Here is an 18,432-nt window from a genome sequence, read left to right on the forward strand (position 1 = left end):
TCTGTGTTTCATCGTCAGTGGGAAGGTCCAAGGGATACAGTAAACCTGCAGAGGTGCATCAGAATGTAAAACTGGTGACACAGGAAACGCTCAAAACATAGACAGTAGGAAGTCTCAGTATTCGTGTAATTAAGTCGGCATTGTGTCTCCTATATTTAATTCCGGTGCGATTTCTGTGTTTCATCGACAATGGGAAGGTCCAAGGGATACAGTAAACCGGCAGAGGTGCATCGGAATGTAAAACTGGTGACACAGGAAATGCTCAAATCATAGACCGTAAGAAGACTCAGTTTTCTTGTGCTTAAGTCGGCGTTGTGTCTCTTATATTTAATTCCGATGCAATTTCTGTGTTTCATCGTCAATGGGAAGGTCCAATGGATACAGTAAACCTGCAGAGGCACATTGGAATGTAAAACTGGTGACACAGGAAACACTCAAAACATAGACAGTAGGAATACTCAGTCTTCCTGTACTTAAGTCGGCATTGTGTCTCTTATATTTAATTCCGATGCAATTTCTGTGTTTCATCGTCAATATGAAGGTCCAAGGGATACAGTATACCTGCAGAGGTGCATCAGAATGTAAAACTGGTGACACAGGAAACGCTCAAAAAATAGCCAGTAGGAAGACTCAGTCTTCCTGTATTTTAATCGGCATTGTGTCTCTTATATTTAATTCCGATGCAATTTCTGTGTTTCATCGTCAATGAGAAGGTCCAAGGGTTACAATAAACCTGCAGAAGTGCATCGGAATGTAAAACTAGTGACACAGGAAACGCTCAAAACATAGACAGTAGGAAGACTCAGTCTTCCTGTACCTAAGTCGGCATTGAGTCTCTTATATTTAATTCCGATGCAATTTCTGTGTTTCATCGTCAATGGGAAAGTGCAAGGGATACAGTAAACGTGCAGAGGTGCATCGGAATGTAAAACTGGTGACACAGGAAACGCTCAAAGCATAGACAGTAGGAAGACTCAGTCTTCCTGTACTTAAGTCGGCATTGTGTCTCTTATTTTTAATTCCGATGCAATTTCTGTGTTTCATCGTCAATGGGAAGGTCCAAGGGATACAATAAACCTGCAGAGGTGCATCGGAATGTAAAACTGGTGACACAGGAAACGCTCAAATCATAGACAGTACTAAGACTCAGTCTTCCTGTACTTAAGTCGGCACTGTGTCTCTTATATTTATTTCCGATGCAATTTCTGTGATTCATCGTCACTGTGAAGGTCCAAGAGATACAGTAAACGTGGAAGGTGCATCGGAATGTAAAACTGTTGACACGGGAAACGCTCAAAACATAGACAGTACGAAGACTCAGTCATCCTGTTCTTAAGTCGGCACTGTGTGTCTAATATTTAATTCCGATGCAATTTCTGTGTTTCATCGTCAATGGGAAGTTTCAAGGGATACAGTAAACCTGCAGAGGTGCATCGGAATTTAAACCTGGGGACACAGGAAACGCTCAAAGCATAGACAGTAGGAAGACTCAGTCTTCCTGTACTTAAGTCGGCATTGTGTCTCTTATATTTAATTCCGATGCAATGTATGTGATTCATCGTCAATGGGAAGGTCCAAGGGATACAGTAAACCTGCAGAGGTGCATCGGAATGTAAAACTGGTGACACAGGAAACGCTCAAAACGTAGACAGTAGGAAGACTCAATCTTCCTGTACTTAAGTCGGCATTGTGTCTCTTGTATTTAATTCCGATGCGATTTCTGTGTTTCATCGACAATGGGAAAGTCCAAGGGATACAGTAAACCGGCAGAAGTGCATCGGAATGTAAAACTGGTGACACAGGAAACGCTCAAAACATAGACCGTAAGAAGACTCAGTTTCCTTGCACTTAAGTCGGCATTGTGTCTCTTATATTTAATTCCGATGCAATTTCTGTGTTTCATCGTCAATGGGAAGGTCCAAGGGATATAGTAAACCTGCAGAGGTCCATCGGAATGTAAAACTGGTGACACAGGAAACGCTCAAAACATAGACAGTAGGAAGACTCAGTCTTCCTGTACTTAAGTCGGCATTGTGTATCTTATATTTAATTTCGATGAATTTTGTGTGTTTCATCGCCAATGGGAAGGTCCAGGGGATACAGTAAACCTGCAGATGTGCATCGGAATGTAAAACTGGTGACACAGGAAACGCTCAAATCATAGACAGTAGGAAGACTCAGTCTTCCTGTACTTAAGTCGGCATTGTGTCTCTTATATTTATTTCCGTTGAAATTTCTGTGTTTCATCGTGAATGTAAAGATCCAAGGGATATAGTAAACAACAGAGGTGCATCGGAAATTAAAACTGATGACGCAGGAAACGCTCAAAGTATAGACAGTAGGAAGACTTAGTCTTCCTGTACTTAAGTCGGCATTGTGTCTCTTATATTTAATTCCGATGCAATTTCTGTTTTCCATCTATAATGGGAAGGTCCAAGGGATACAGTAAACCGGCAGAGGTGCATCGGAATGTAAAACTGATGACACAGGAAACGCTCAAAACATAGACAGTAGGAAGACTCAGTCTTCCTGTACTTATGTCTGCATTGTGTCTCTTATATTTAATTCGATGTATTTTCTGTGTTTCACCGTCAATGGGAAGTTCTAAGGGATAAAGTAAACCTGCACAGGTGCATCGGAATGTAAAACAGATGACACAGGGAACGCTCAATACATAGACAGTAGGGAGACTTAGTCTTCCTGTACTTAAGTCGGCATTGTGTCTCTTATATTTAATTCCGATGCTATTACTGTGTTTCATCGACAATGTGAAGGTGCAAGGGATACAGTAAACCGGCAGAGGTGCATCGGAATGTAAAACTGGTGACACAGGAAACGCTCAAATCATAGACCGTAAAATGACTCGGTTTTCTTGCCCTTAAGTCGGCGTTGTGTCTCTTATATTTAATTCCGATGCAATGTCTGTGTTTCATCGTCAATGGGAAGGTCCAATGGAAACAGTAAACCTGCAGAGGTCAATCGGAATGTGAAACTGGTGACACAGGAAACGCTCGAAACATAGACAGTAGGAAGACTCAGTCTTCCTGTACTTAAGTCGCCATTGTGTCTCTTATATTTAATTTCGATGCAACTTGTGTGTTTCATCGCCAATGGGATGGTCCAGGGGATACAGTAAACCTGCAGATGTGCATCGGAATGTAAAACTGGTGACACAGGAAACGCTCAAAACATTGACTGTAAGAAGACTCTTTTCTTGTACTTATGTCGGCATTGTGTCTCTTATATTTAATTCCGATGCAATTTCTGTGTTTCATCGTCAATGGGAATGTCCAAGGGATACAGTAAACCTGCAGAGGTGCATCAGAATGTAAAACTGGTGACACAGGAAACGCTCAAAACATAGACAGTAGGAAGTCTCTGTATTCGTGTAATTAAGTCGGCATTGTGTCTCCTATATTTAATTCCGGTGCGATTTCTGTGTTTCATCGACAATGGGAAGGTCCAAGGGATACAGTAAACCGGCAGAGGTGCATCGGAATGTAAAACTGGTGACACAGGAAATGCTCAAATCATAGACCGTAAGAAGACTCAGTTTTCTTGTGCTTAAGTCGGCGTTGTGTCTCTTATATTTAATTCCGATGCAATTTCTGTGTTTCATCGTCAATGGGAAGGTCCAATGGATACAGTAAACCTGCAGAGGCACATTGGAATGTAAAACTGGTGACACAGGAAACACTCAAAACATAGACAGTAGGAATACTCAGTCTTCCTGTACTTAAGTCGGCATTGTGTCTCTTATATTTAATTCCGATGCAATTTCTGTGTTTCATCGTCAATATGAAGGTCCAAGGGATACAGTATACCTGCAGAGGTGCATCAGAATGTAAAACTGGTGACACAGGAAACGCTCAAAAAATAGCCAGTAGGAAGACTCAGTCTTCCTGTATTTAAATCGGCATTGTGTCTCTTATATTTAATTCCGATGCAATATCTGTGTTTCATCGTCAATGAGAAGGTCCAAGGGTTACAATAAACCTGCAGAAGTGCATCAGAATGTAAAACTAGTGACACAGGAAACGCTCAAAACATAGACAGTGGGAAGACTCAGTCTTCCTGTACTTAAGTCGGCATTGAGTCTCTTATATTTAATTCCGATGCAATTTCTGTGTTTCATCGTCAATGGGAAAGTGCAAGGGATACAGTAAACGTGCAGAGGTGCATCGGAATGTAAAACTGGTGACACAGGAAACGCTCAAAGCATAGACAGTAGGAAGACTCAGTCTTCCTGTACTTAAGTCGGCATTGTGTCTCTTATATTTATTTCCCATGAAATTTCTGTGTTTCATCGTGAATGGGAAGGTCCAAGGGATATAGTAAACAAGCAGAGGTGCATCGGAAAGTAAAACTGATGACACAGGAAACGCTCGAAACATAGACAGTAGGAAGACTCAGTCTTCCTGTACTTAAGTCTGCATTGTGACTCTTATATTTAATTCCGATGCAATTTCTGTGTTTCACCGTCAATGGGAAGGTCTAAGCGATACAGAAAACCTGCACAGGTGCATCGGAATGTAAAACTGATGACACAGGAAACGCTCAAAACATAGACAGTAGGGAGACTTAGTCATCCTGTACTTAAGTCAGCATAGTGCCTCTTATTTTTAATTCCGATGCAATATCTGTGTTTCATCGTCAATGGGAAGGTCCAAGGGATACAATAAACCTGCAGAGGTGCATCGGAATGTAAAACTGGTGACACAGGAAACGCTCAAATCATAGACAGTACTAAGACTCAGTCTTCCTGTACTTAAGTCGGCACTGTGTCTCTTATATCTATTTCCGATGCAATTTCTGTGATTCATCGTCACTGTGAAGGTCCAAGAGATACAGTAAACGTGGAAGGTGCATCGGAATGTAAAACTGTTGACACGGGAAACGCTCAAAACATAGACAGTACGAAGACTCAGTCATCCTGTTCTTAAATCGGCACTGTGTGTCTAATATTTAATTCCGATGCAATTTCTGTGTTTCATCGTCAATGGGAAGTTCCAAGGGATACAGTAAACCTGCAGAGGTGCATCGGAATTTAAACCTGGGGACACAGGAAACGCTCAAAACATAGACAGTAGGAAGACTCAGTCTTCCTGTACTTAAGTCGGCATTGTGTCTCTTATATTTAATTCCGATGCAATGTATGTGATTCATCGTCAATGGGAAGGTCCAATGGATACAGTAAACCTGCAGAGGTGCATCGGAATGTAAAACTGGTGACACAGGAAACGCTCAAAACGTAGACAGTAGGAAGACTCAATCTTCCTGTACTTAAGTCGGCATTGTGTCGCTTGTATTTAATTCCGATGCGATTTCTGTGTTTCATCGACAATGGGAAAGTCCAAGGGATACAGTAAACCGGCAGAAGTGCATCGGAATGTAAAACTGGTGACACAGGAAACGCTCTAAACATAGACAGTAGGAAGACTCAGTCTTCCTGTGCTTAAGTCGGCATTGTGTATCTTATATTTAATTTCGATGAATTTTGTGTGTTTCATCGCCAATGGGAAGGTCCAGGGGATATAGTAAACCTGCAGATGTCCATCGGAATGTAAAACTGGTGACACAGGAAACGCTCAAAACATTGACTGTAAGAAGACTGTTTTCTTGTACTTAAGTCGGCATTGTGTCTCTTATATTTAATTCCGATGCAATTTCTGTGTTTCATCGTCACTGTGAAGGTCCAAGGGATACAGAAAACCTGAAGCGGTATATCGGAATGTAAAACTGGTGACACAGGAATCGCTCAAATTATAGACAGTAGGAAGACTCAGTCTTCCTGTACTTAAGTCGGCATTGTGTCGCTTATATTTAATTCCGATGCAATTTCTTTGTTTCATCGTCAATGGGAAGGTCCAAGGGATACAGTGAACCTGCAGAGGTGCAGCAGAATGTAAAACTGGTGACACAGGAAACGCTCAAAACATAAACAGTAGGAAGACTCAGTCTTCCTGTACTTAAATCGGCATTGTGTCCCTTATATTTATTTCCGATGAAATTTCTGTGTTTCATCGTGAATGGGAAGGTCCAAGGGATATAGTAAACAAGCAGAGGTGCATCGGAAAGTAAAACTGATGACACAGGAACGCTCGAAACATAGACAGTAGGAAGACTCAGTCTTCCTGTACTTAAGTCTGCATTGTGACTCTTATATTTAATTCCGATGCAATTTCTGTGTTTCATCGTCAATGGGAAGGTCTAAGCGATACAGTAAACCTGCACAGGTGCATCGGAATGTAAAACTGATGACACAGGAAACGCTCAACACATAGACAGTAGGGAGACTTAGTCATCCTGTACTTAAGTCAGCATAGTGCGTCTTATTTTTAATTCCGATGCAATTTCTGTGTTTCATCGTCAATGGGAAGGTCCAAGGGATACAATAAACCTGCAGAGGTGCATCGTAATGTAAAACTGGTGACACAGGAAACGCTCAAATCATAGACAGTACTAAGACTCAGTCTTCCTGTACTTAAGTCGGCACTGTGTCTCTTATATTTAATTCCGATGCAATTTCTGTGATTCATCGTCACTGTGAAGGTCCAAGGGATACAGTAAACGTGCAAGGTGCATCGGAATGTAAAACTGTTGACACGGGAAACGCTCAAAACATAGACAGTAAGAAGACTCAGTCATCCTGTTCTTAAGTCGGCACTGTGTCTCTAATATTTAATTCCAATGCAATTTCTGTGTTTCATCGTCAATGGGAAGTTCCAAGGGATACAGTAAACCTGAAGAGGTGCATCGGAATTTAAACCTGGGGACACAGGAAACGCTCAAAACATAGACAGTAGGAAGACTCAGTCTTCCTGTACTTAAGTCGGCATTGTGTCTCTTATATTTAATTCCGATGCAATTTCTGTGATTCATCGTCAATGGGAAGGTGCAAGGGATACAGTAAACGTGCAGAGATGCATCGGAATGTAAAACTGGTGACACAGGAAACGCTCAAAACATAGACCGTAAGAAGACTCAGTTTTCTTGCACTTAAGTCGGCATTGTGTCTCTTATATTTAATTCCGATGCAATTTCTGTGTTTCATCGTCAATGGGAAGGTCCAAGGGATACAGTAAACCTGCAGAGGTCCATCGGAATGTAAAACTGGTGACACAGGAAACGCTCAAAACATAGACAGTAGGAAGACTCAGTCCTCCTGCACTTAAGTCGGCATTGTGTATCTTATATTTAATTTCGAGGAATTTTGTGTGTTTCATCGCCAATGGGAAGGTCCAGGGGATACAGTAAACCTGCAGATGTGCTTCGGAATGTAAAACTGGTGACACAGCAAACGCTCAAAACATTGACTGTAAGAAGACTGTTTTCTTGTACTTAAGTCGGCATTGTGTCTCTTATATTTAATTCCGATGCAATTTCTGTGTTTCATCGTCACTGTGAAGGTCCAAGGGATACAGTAAATCTGTAGAGGTGCATCGGAATGTAGAACTAGTGACACAGGAAACGCTCAAATTATAGACAGTAGGAAGACTCAGTCTAACTGTACTTAAGTCGACATTGATTCTCTTATATTTAATTCCGATGCAATTTCTGTGTTTCATCGTCAATGGGAAGGTGCAAGGGATACAGTAAACGTGCAGAGATGCATCGGAATGTAAAACTGGTGACACAGGAAACGCTCAAATCATAGACAGTAGGAAGACTCAGTCTTCCTGTACTTAAGTCGGCATTGTGTCTCTTATATTTATTTCCGATGAAATTTCTGTGTTTCATCCTCAATGGGAAGGTCCAAGGGATACAGTTAACCTGCAGAGGTCCATCGGAATGTAAAACTTGTGACACAGGAAACGCTCAAACATAGACAGTAGGAAAACTCAGTCTTCCTGTACTTAAGGCGGCATTGTGTCTCTTATATTTAATTCCGATGCAATTTCTGTGTTTCATCGTCAATGGGAGGGTCCAAGGGATACAGTAAACCTGCAGAGGTGCATCAGAATGTAAGACTGGTGACACAGGAAACGCTCAAAACATAGACAGTAGGAAGACTCAGTCTTCCTGTACTTAAGTCGGCATTGTGTCTCTTATATTTAATTCCGATGCAATTTCTGTGTTTCATCGTCAATGGGAAAGTCCAAGGGATACAGTAAACCTGCAGAGGTGCATCGGAATGTAAAACTGGTGACACAGGAAACGCTCAAATCATAGACAGTAGGAAGACTCAGTCTTCCTGTACTTAAGTCGGCATTGTGTCTCTTATATTTATTTCCGATGATATTTCTGTGTTTCATCGTGAATGGGAAGGTCCAAGGGATATGGTAAACCTGCAGAGGTGCATCGGAAAGTAAAACTGATGACACAGGACACGCTCATAACATAGACAGCAGGAAGACTTAGTCTTCCTGTACTTAAGTCGGCATTGTGTCTCTTATATTTAATTCCGATGCAATTTCTGTGTTTCATCGTCACTGTGAAGGTCTGGGGGATACAGTCAACCTGTAGAGGTGCATCGGAATGTAAAACTGGTGACACAGGAAACGCTCAAATTATAGACAGTAGGAAGACTCAGTCTTCCTGTACTTAAGTTGGCATTGTGTCTCTTATATTTAATTCCGATGCAATTTCTGTGTTTCATCGTTAATGGGAAGGTCCAAGGGATACACTAAACCTGCAGGGGTGCATCAGAATGTAAAACTGATGTCTCAGGATACGCTAAAAACATAGACAGTAGCAAGATTTAGTCTTCCTGTACTTAAGTCGGCATTGTGTCTCTTATATTTAATTTCGATGCAATTTGTGTCTTTCATCGACATGGGATGGTCCAAGAGATACAGTAAACCTGCAGAGGTGCATTGGAATTTAAACCTGGTGACAAAGGAAACGCTCAAAACATAGACAGTAGGGAGACTTAGTCATCCTATACTTAAGTCAGCATTGTGCCTCTTATTTTTAATTCCGATGCAATTTCTGTGTTTCATCGTCAATGGGAAGGTCCAAGGGATACAATAAACCTGCAGAGGTGCATCGGAATGTAAAACTGGTGACAAAGGAAACACTCAAATCATAGACAGTACTAAGACTCAGTCTTCCTGTACTTAAGTCGACACTGTGTCTCTTATATTTAATTCCGATGCAATTTCTGTGATTCATCGTCACTGTGAATGTCCAAGGGATACAGTAAACCTGCAAGGTGCATCGGAATGTAAAACTGTTGATACGGGAAACGCTGAAAACACAGACAGTAAGAAGACTCAGTCATCCTGTTCTTAAGTCGGCACTGTGTCTCTAATATTTATTTCCGATGCAATTTCTGTGTTTCATCGTCAATGGGAAGTTCCAAGGTTTACAGTAAACCTGCAGAGGTGCATCGGAATTTAAACCTGGTGACACAGGAAACGCTCAAAACATAGACCGTAAGAAGACTCAGTTTTCATGTACTTAAGTCCGCGTTTTGTCTGTTATATATAATTCCGATGCAATATCTGATTTTCATCGTCAATGGGAGGACCAAGGGATACATTAAACCTGCAGAGGTGCATCGGAATGTAAAACTGATGACACAGGAAACGCTCAAAACGTAGACAGTAGGAAGACTCAGTCTTCCTGTACTTAAGTCGGCATTGTGTCTCTTATATTTAATTCCGATGCAATTTCTGTGTTTCATCGTCAATGGGAAGGTCCAAAGGATACAGTAAACCTGCAGAGGTGCAACGGAATGTAAAACTGGTGACACAGGAAACGCTCAAAACGTAGACAGTTGGAAGACTCACTCTTCCTGTACTTAAGTCGGCATTGTGTCTCTTGTATTTAATTCCGATGCGATTTCTGTATATCATCGACAATGGGAAGGTCCAAGGGATACAGTAAACCGGCAGAGGTACATCGGAATGTAAAACTGGTGACACAGGAAACGCTCAAAACATAGACCGTAAGAAGACTCAGTTTTCTTGTACTTAAGTCGGCGTTGTGTCTCTTATATTTAATTCCGATGCAATTTCTGTGTTTCATCGTTAATGGGAAGGTCCAAGGGATACAGTAAACCTGCAGAGGTCCATCGGAATGTAAAACTGGTGACACAGGAAACGCTCAAAACATAGACAGTTGGAAGACTCAGTCTTCCTGTACTTAAGTCGGCATTGTGTATCTTATATTTAATTTCGATGCAATTTGTATGTTTCATCGCCAATGGGAAGGTCCAGGGGATACAGTAAACCTGCAGATGTGCATCGGAATGTAAAACTGGTGACACAGGAAACGCTCACAACATTGACTGTAAGAAGACAGTTTTCTTGTACTTAAGTCGGCATTGTGTCTCTTATATTTAATTCCGATGCAAATTCTGTGTTTCATCGTCACTATGAAGGTCCAAGGGATACAGTAAACCTGTAGAGGTGCATCGGAATGTAAAACTGGTGACACTGGAAACGCTCAAATTATAGACAGTAGGAAGACTCAGTCTTCCTGTACTTAAGTCGGCATTGTGTCTCTTATATTTAATTCCGATGAAATTTCTGTGTTTCATCGTGAATGGGAAGGTCCAATGGATACAGTAAACATGCAGAGGTGCATCGGAATGTAAAACTGGTGACACAGGAAACGCTCAAAACATTGACTGTAAGAAGACTGTTTTCTTGTACTTAAATCGGCATTGTGTCTCTTATATTTAATTCCGATGCAATTTCTGTGTTTCATCGTCAATGGGAAGGTCCAAGGGATACAGTAAACCTGCAGAGGTGCATCAGAATGTAAAATTGGTGACACAGGAAACGCTAAAATCATAGACGGTAGGAGGACTCAGTCTTCCTGTACTAAAGTCGGCATTGTGTCTCTTACATTTAATTCCAATGCAATATCTGTGTTTCATCGTCAATGGGAAAGACCAAGGGATACAGTAAACCTGCAGAGGTGCATCGGAATGTAAAACTGGTGACACAGGAAACGCTCAAAACATAGACAGCAGGAAGACTCAGTCTTCCTGTACTTAAATCGGAATTGTGTCTCTTATATTTATTTCCGATGAAATTTCTGTGTTTCATCGTGAATGGGAAGGTCCATGGGATATAGTAAACCTGCAGAGGTGCATCGGAAAGTAAAACTGATGACACAGGACACGCTCAAAACATAGACAGTTGGAAGACTTAGTCTTCCTGTACTTAAGTCGGCATTGTGTCTCTTATATTTAATTCCGATGCAATTTCTGTGTTTCATCGTCACTGTGAAGGTCCGAGGGATACAGTCAACCTGTAGAGGTGCATCGGAATGTGATACTGGTGACACAGGAAACGCTCAAATTATAGACAGTAGGAAGACTCAGTCTTCCTGTACTTAAGTCGTCATTGTGTCTCTTATATTTAATTCCGATGCAATTTCTGTGTTTCATCGTCAATGGGAAGGTCCAAGGGATATACTAAACCTGCAGAGAAGCATCGGAATGTAGAACTAGTGACACAGGAAACGCTCAAATTATAGACAGTAGGAAGACTCAGTCTAACTGTACTTAAGTCGACATTGATTCTCTTATATTTAATTCCGATGCAATTTCTGTGTTTCATCGTCAATGGGAAGGTGCAAGGGATACAGTAAACGTGCAGAGATGCATCGGAATGTAAAACTGGTGACACAGGAATCGCTCAAATCATAGACAGTAGGAAGGCTCAGTCTTCCTGTACTTAAGTCGGCATTGTGTCTCTTATATTTATTTCCGATGAAATTTCTGTGTTTCATCCTCAATGGGAAGGTCCAAGGGATACAGTTAACCTGCAGAGGTCCATCGGAATGTAAAACTTGTGACACAGGAAACGCTCAAACATAGACAGTAGGAAAACTCAGTCTTCCTGTACTTAAGTCGGCATTGTGTCTCTTATATTTAATTCCGATGCAATTTCTGTGTTTCATCGTCAATGTGAGGGTCCAAGGGATACAGTAAACCTGCAGAGGTGCATCAGAATGTAAGACTGGTGACACAGGAAACGCTCAAAATATAGACAGTAGAAAGACTCAGTCTTCCTGTACTTAAGTCGGCATTGTGTCTCTTACATTTAATTCCGATGCAATTTCTGTGTTTCATCGTCAATGGGAAAGTCCAAGGGATACAGTAAACCTGCAGAGGTGCATCGGAATGTACAACTGGTGACACAGGAAACGCTCAAAACATAGACAGTAGGATGACTCGGTCTTCCTGTACTTAAGTCGGCATTGTGTCTCTTACATTTAATTCCAATGCAATTTCTGTGTTTCATTGTCACTGGGAGAGTCCAAGGGATACGGTAAACCTGCAGAGGTGTATCGGAATGTAAAACTGGTGACACAGGAAACGCTCAAAACATAGACAGTAGGAAGACTCAGTCTTCCTGTACTTAAGTCGGCATTGTGTCTCTTATATTTAATTCCTATGAAATTTCTGTGTTTCATCGTCAAGGGGTAGGTCCAAGGGATACAGTTAACCTGCAGAGGTACATCGGATTGTAAAACTAGTGACACAGGAAACGCTCAAATTATAGACAGTAGGAAGACTCAGTCTAACTGTACTTAAGTCGACATTGATTCTCTTATATTTAATTCCGGTGCAATTTCTGTGTTTCATCGTCAATGGGAAGGTGCAAGGGATACAGTAAACGTACAGAGATGCATCGGAATGTAAAACTGGTGACACAGGAAACTCTCAAATCACAGACAGTAGGAAGACTCAGTCTTCCTGTACTTAAATCGGCATTGTGTCTCTTATATTTATTCCCGATGAAATTTCTGTGTTTCATCGTGAATGGGAAGGTCCAATGGATACAGTAAACATGCAGAGGTGCATCGGAATGTAAAACTGGTGACACAGGAAACGCTCAAAACATTGACTCTGAGAAGACAGTTTTCTTGTACTTAAATCGGCATTGTGTCTCTTATATTTAATTCCGATGCAATTTCTATGTTTCATCGTCACTGTGAAGGTCCAAGGGATACAGTCAACCTGTAGAGGTGCATCGGAATGTAAAACTGGTGACACAGGATACGCTCAAAACATAGACAGTAGGAAGACTCAGTCTTCCTGTACTTAAATCGGCATTGTGTCTCTTATATTTATTTCCGATGACATTTCTGTGTTTCATCGTGAATGGGAAGGTCCAAGGGATATAGTAAACCTGCAGAGGTGCATCGGAAAGTAAAACTGATGACACAGGACACGCTCAAATTATAGACAGTAGGAAGACTTAGTCTTCCTGTACTTAAGTCGGCATTGTGTCTCTTATATTTAATTCCGATGCAATTTCTGTGTTTCATCGTCACTGTGAAGGTCCGAGGGCTACAGTCAACCTGTAGAGGTGCATCGGAATGTAAAACTGGTGACACAGGAAACGCTCAAATTATAGACAGTAGGAAGACTTAGTCTTCCTGTACTTAAGTCCTCATTGTGTCTCTTATATTTAATTCCGATGCAATTTCTGTGTTTCATCGTCAATGGGAAGGTCCAAGGGATATAGTAAACCTGCAGAGGTGCATCAGAATGTAAAAGTGGTGACACAGGAAACGCTCAAAACATAGACAGTAGGAGGACTCAGTCTTCCTGTACTTAAGTCGGCATTGTGTCTCTTATATTTAATTCCGATGCAATTTCTGTATTTCATCGTCAATGGGAAGGTCCAAGGGATACAGTAAACCTGCAGAGGTGCAACGGAATGTAAAACTTGTGACACAGGAAACGCTCAAATCATAAACAGTAGCAAGACTCAGTCTTCCAGTACTTAAGTCGGTATTGTGTCTCTTATATTTATTTCCGATGAAATTTCTGTGTTTCATCGTGAATGGGAACGTCCAAGGAATATAGTAAACCTGCAGAGGTGCATCGGAAAGTAAAACTGATGGCTCAGGATACGCTCAAAACATAGACAGTAGCAAGATTTAGTCTTCCTGTACTTAAGTCGGCATTGTGTCTCTTATATTTAATTTCGATGCAATTTGTGTGTTTCATCGCCAATGGGAAGGTCCAAGGGATACAGTAAACATGCAGAGGTGCATCGGAATGTAAAACTGGTGACACCGGAAACGCTCAAAACATTGACTGTAAGAAGACTGTTTTCTTGTACTTAAATCGGCATTGTGTCTCTTATATTTAATTCCGATGCAATTTCTGTGTTTCATCGTCACTGTGAAGGTCCAAGGGATACAGTAAACCTGTAGAGGTGCATCGGAATGTGAAACTGGTGACACAGGAAACGCTCAAATTATAGACAGTAGGAAGACTCAGTCTTCCTGTACTTAAGTCGGCATTGTGTCTCTTATATTTATTTCCGATGAAATTTCTGTGTTTCATCCTCAATGGGAAGGTCCAAGGGATACAGTTAACCTGCAGAGGTCCATCGGAATGTAAAACTTGTGACACAGGAAACGCTCAAACATAGACAGTAGGAAAACTCAGTCTTCCTGTACTTAAGTCGGCATTGTGTCTCTTATATTTAATTCCGATGGAATTTCTGTGTTTCATCGTCAATGTGAGGGTCCAAGGGATACAGTAAACCTGCAGAGCTGCATCAGAATGTAAGACTGGTGACACAGGAAACGCTCAAAATATAGACAGTAGAAAGACTCAGTCTTCCTGTACTTAAGTCGGCATTGTGTCTCTTATATTTAATTCCGATGCAATTTCTGTGTTTCATCGTCAATGGGAAGGTCCAAGGGATACCGTTAACCTGCAGAGGTACATCGGATTGTAAAACTAGTGACACAGGAAACGCTCAAAACATAGACAGTAGGAAGACTCACTCTTCCTGTACTTAAGTCGGCATTGTGTCTCTTACATTTAATTCCGATGCAATTTCTGTGTTTCATCGTCAATGGGAAAGTCCAAGGGATACAGTAAACCTGCAGAGGTGCATCGGAATGTAAAACTGGTGACACAGGAAACGCTCAAAACATAGACAGTAGGATGACTCGGTCTGCCTGTACTTATGTCGGCATTGTGTCTCTTACATTTAATTCCAATGCAATTTCTGTGTTTCATTGTCACTGGGAGAGTCCAAGGGATACGGTAAACCTGCAGAGGTCCATCGGAATGTAAAACTGGTGACACAGGAAACGCTCAAAACATAGACAGTAGGAAGACTCAGTCTTCCTGTACTTAAGTCGGCATTGTGTATCTTATATTTAATTTCGATGCAATTTGTATGTTTCATCGCCTATGGGAAGGTCCAGGGCATACAGTAAACCTGCAGATGTGCATCGGAATGTAAAACTGGTGACACAGGAAACGCTCACAACATTGACTGTAAGAAGACAGTTTTCTTGTACTTAAGTCGGCATTGTGTCTCTTATATTTAATTCCGTTGCAAATTCTGTGTTGCATCGTCACTGTGAAGGTCCAAGGGATACAGTAAACCTGTAGAGGTGCATCGGAATGTAAAACTGGTGACACAGGAAACGCTCAAATTATAGACAGTAGGAAGACTCAGTCTTCCTGTACTTAAGTCGGCATTGTGTCTCTTATATTTAATTCCGATGCAATTTCTGTGTTTCATCGTCAATGGGAAGGTCCAAGGGATACAGTAAACCTGCAAAGGTGCATCAGAATGTAAAACTGGTGACACAGGAAACGCTCAAAACATAGACAGTAGGAAGACTCGGTCTTCCTGTACTTAAGTCGGCATTGTGTCTCTTACATTTAATTCCAATGCAATTTCTGTGTTTCATTGTCACTGGGAGAGTCCAAGGGATACGGTAAACCTGCAGAGGTGTATCGGAATGTAAAACTGGTGACACAGGAAACGCTCAAAACATAGACAGTTGGAAGACTCAGTCTTCCTGTACTTAAGTCGGCATTGTGTCTCTTATATTTAATTCCGATGAAATTTCTGTGTTTCATCGTCAAGGGGTAGGTCCAAGGGATACAGTTAACCTGCAGAGGTACATCGGATTGTAAAACTAGTGACACAGGAAACGCTCAAATTATAGACAGTAGGAAGACTCAGTCTAACTGTACTTAAGTCGACATTGATTCTCTTATATTTAATTCCGGTGCAATTTCTGTGTTTCATCGTCAATGGGAAGGTGCAAGGGATACAGTAAACGTGCAGAGATGCATCGTAATGTAAAACTGGTGACACACGAAACTCTCAAATCACAGACAGTAGGAAGACTCAGTCTTCCTGTACTTAAATCGGCATTGTGTCTCTTATATTTATTCCCGATGAAATTTCTGTGTTTCATCGTGAATGGGAAGGTCCAATGGATACAGTAAACATGCAGAGGTGCATCGGAATGTAAAACTGGTGACACAGGAAACGCTCAAAACATTGACTCTGAGAAGACTGTTTTCTTGTACTTAAATCGGCATAGTGTCTCTTATATTTAATTCCGATGCAATTTCTATGTTTCATCGTCACTGTGAAGGTCCAAGGGATACAGTAAACCTGTAGAGGTGCATCGGAATGTAAAACTGGTGACACAGGAAACGCTCAAATTATAGACAGTAGGAAGACTCAGTATTCCTGTACTTAAGTCGGCATTGTGTCTCTTATATTTAATTCCGATGCAATATCTGTGTTTCATCGTCAATGGGAAAGACCAAGGGATACAGTAAACCTGCAGAGGTGCATCGGAATGTAAAACTGGTGACACAGGAAACGCTCAAAACATAGACAGTAGGAAGACTCAGTTTTCCTGTACTTAAATCGGCATTGTGTCTCTTATATTTATTTCCGATGAAATTTCTGTGTTTCATCGTGAATGGGAAGGTCCAAGGGATATAGTAAACCTGCAGAGGTGCATCGGAAAGTAAAACTGATGACACAGGACACGCTCAAATTATAGACAGTAGGAAGACTTAGTCTTCCTGTACTTAAGTCGGCATTGTGTCTCTTATATTTAATTCCGATGCAATTTCTGTGTTTCATCGTCACTGTGAAGGTCCGAGGGCTACAGTCAACCTGTAGAGGTGCATCGGAATGCAAAACTGGTGACACAGGAAACGCTCAAATTATAGACAGTAGGAAGACTTAGTCTTCCTGTACTTAAGTCCTCATTGTGTCTCTTATATTTAATTCCGATGCAATTTCTGTGTTTCATCGTCAATGGGAAGGTCCAAGGGATATAGTAAACCTGCAGAGGTGCATCAGAATGTAAAAGTGGTGACACAGGAAACGCTCAAAACATAGACAGTAGGAGGACTCAGTCTTCCTGTACTTAAGTCGGCATTGTGTCTCTTATATTTAATTCCGATGCAATTTCTGTATTTCATCGTCAATGGGAAGGTCCAAGGGATACAGTATACCTGCAGAGGTGCAACGGAATGTAAAACTTGTGACACAGGAAACGCTCAAATCATAAACAGTAGCAAGACTCAGTCTTCCAGTACTTAAGTCGGTATTGTGTCTCTTATATTTATTTCCGATGAAATTTCTGTGTTTCATCGTGAATGGGAACGTCCAAGGAATATAGTAAACCTGCAGAGGTGCATCGGAAAGTAAAACTGATGGCTCAGGATACGCTCAAAACATAGACAGTAGCAAGATTTAGTCTTCCTGTACTTAAGTCGGCATTGTGTCTCTTATATTTAATTTCGATGCAATTTGTGTGTTTCATCGCCAATGGGAAGGTCCAAGGGATACAGTAAACATGCAGAGGTGCATCGGAATGTAAAACTGGTGACACCGGAAACGCTCAAAACATTGACTGTAAGAAGACTGTTTTCTTGTACTTAAATCGGCATTGTGTCTCTTATATTTAATTCCGATGCAATTTCTGTGTTTCATCGTCACTGTGAAGGTCCAAGGGATACAGTAAACCTGTAGAGGTGCATCGGAATGTGAAACTGGTGACACAGGTAACGCTCAAATTATAGACAGTAGGAAGACTCAGTCTTCCTGTACTTAAGTCGGCATTGTGTCTCTTATATTTAATTCCGATGCAATTTCTGTGTTTCATCGTCAATGGGAAGGTTCAAGGGATACAGTAAACCTGCAGAGGTGCATCAGAATGTAAAATTGGTGACACAGGAAACGCTCAAATCATAGACAGTAGGATGACTCAGACTTCCTGTACTTAAGTCGGCATTGTGTCTCTTATATTTCATTCCGATGCAATTTCTGCGTTTCATCGTCAATGGGAAGGTCCAAGGAATACAGTAAACCTGCAGAGGTGCATCGAAATGTAAATCTAGTGACGCAGGAAACGCTCAAAACATAGACAGTAGGAAGACTCAGTCTTCCTGTACTTAAGTCGGCATTGTGCCTCTTACATTTAATTCCGATGCAATATCTGTGTTTCATCGTCAATGGGAAAGTCCAAGGGATACAGTAAACCTGCAGAGGTGCATCGGAATGTAAAACTGGTGACACAGGAAACGCTCAAAACATAGACAGTAGGAAGACTCAGTCTTCCTGTACTTAAGTCGGCATTGTGTCTCTTATATTTAATTTAGATGCAATTTGTGTGTTTCATCACCAATGGGAAGGTCCAGGGGATGCAGTAAACCTGCAGAGGTGCATC

This window comes from Schistocerca nitens, chromosome 1 (assembly GCF_023898315.1).
Source record: "Schistocerca nitens isolate TAMUIC-IGC-003100 chromosome 1, iqSchNite1.1, whole genome shotgun sequence".
In the NCBI taxonomy this organism is placed as follows: Eukaryota; Metazoa; Arthropoda; class Insecta; order Orthoptera; family Acrididae; genus Schistocerca; species Schistocerca nitens.